The sequence below is a fragment of the Cebus imitator genome, unplaced genomic scaffold (assembly GCF_001604975.1).
Source record: "Cebus imitator isolate Cc_AM_T3 unplaced genomic scaffold, Cebus_imitator-1.0 Scaffold333, whole genome shotgun sequence".
Taxonomy (NCBI): Eukaryota; Metazoa; Chordata; class Mammalia; order Primates; family Cebidae; genus Cebus; species Cebus imitator.
In genome coordinates this window covers 113,593-115,149 of record NW_016107648.1, presented here as the reverse complement: position 1 = coordinate 115,149, position 1,557 = coordinate 113,593, and the positions used below count along the sequence as shown (strand labels likewise).

The following is a 1,557-nucleotide window of genomic DNA, read 5'->3' as shown; positions in this document are numbered from 1 at the left end:
CTCTTGACCTCGTGATCCACCCGCCTCGGCCTCCCAAAGTGCTGGGATTACAGGCTTGAGCCACCGCGCCCGGCTTACAGGCATTTTATTAAAGGCATAAAAGTGAATGGTGGAGACACAAAAAAGGGAGTGGTCAGTTCTACCTGGAGGACTGAGGTGTTCTGGGAAGGCTTCCTGGAAGAGGAGACACTGGGACTGATTCTTGAAGGGCCAGCAGGTGTTTGCCAGATAAGAGAATTGGGGGTGGGAATCGCAGACAGAGCAGGCCCTGAGAGGTGGTAACAGCACAGCGTGTCACATGATGGTGCCGAGACAGACAACGGGGAAGCAGGAGAAGGCCTGCAAAGTGATTATTCCAACAAGCGCTCAGACACCATCCTGAAGTTTGGGCTTTACCTTGCAGGTGGCAGGAATCTGTTGAAGGGTTTCAAGCAAGAGGTAGAGGCATGGTCAGATCTGGGATTCTGAGGTCACTCTGACGGCAGCAAACGCCAGGGAGGTGAACTAGAAGGCGTGGAGCTGGAAGAAGGAAGTGTATTGCCATGGTCCCTTGAGGAGAGGAGGCAGGCCTGAGAGGACATGGTGACAGGGACAGAGCAGAAGCATGTAGAGATTGGCTCTGAGGGGCTCCGTGGCTGTTTGGATGTGGGCACAAAGGACAAGCGCAGGCAGGAGGCTGCATCATGTTGTGTAATGAATGGCGTGGCCTCTGGAGCTGGCCTGGGTCCAATTTTAGCTTAACACTCACTAGCTGTGTGATTAGGGCAAGTTACTTAATTTCTCTGAGCCTCAGTTTCTTCATCTGCAAACTGGGGATGATAATAGTATCTATCTTCAAGTGTTGGGTTCAATAAATGGATATATATATATATATATGTATAGGTATATATGTGTGTATGTGTGTGTGTATATGTGTATATCTATCTACATATAGATATATATAAAATACGTAGAACAGTATCAGCACATAGTAAGCCCTACGTAATCAGGGGTTCTCAATCTCGCAATATTGACATTTTGGACTATAGAATTTTTGTTAGGGGCCGTCCTGTGTTTTATGCAATGTTTAACTGCATTTGGCCTCTACCACTAGATACCAATGGCACCCTCCCCACATCCCTCCTCTCCAAAAATATCTCCAGATATTGCCAAATACTCCCAAGTCCCCAAAGAGGCCAGATCACCCCCAGTTGAGAGCCACTGCTATGTCGGCGTTCTTGCTGATACTCCTGGGCAGGGATGATTCCAGCTTTCCGTTGGTTGGTTGTCTGGAGGTGCTGAAGCCCCCTGCCCCAAGACCGGCAAGCAGGAGAGGCAGATGCCTGTTGGACGGTTTAGGCTATATGCACTAAAACCACACCAAACCAAAATTGTTTTTATGAGAGTTCCGATCATACATAAAAATCGTTTTGCTGATTGATTGAGAATACGAGTGCATTGTTTTCACAAAATGTCCTTTTTAGAGTAAATACTGTCTATGAGAATGTTTGCATGTCATTGCTGCAGCTCAAAGTTTTGTTTATTTATTTATTTATTTATTTATTTATTTATTTATTT

The 1,557-nt window shown here is 46.2% G+C and overlaps 1 protein-coding gene across 1 annotated transcript in view; it reads left to right on the top strand.

Annotated features, from left to right (window-relative positions):
- Positions 1-1,557, top strand: part of SEL1L3 (SEL1L family member 3) — a 120,888-nt gene that overhangs the window by 48,377 nt on the left and 70,954 nt on the right. The gene's annotated exons all lie outside the window — the stretch shown is intronic.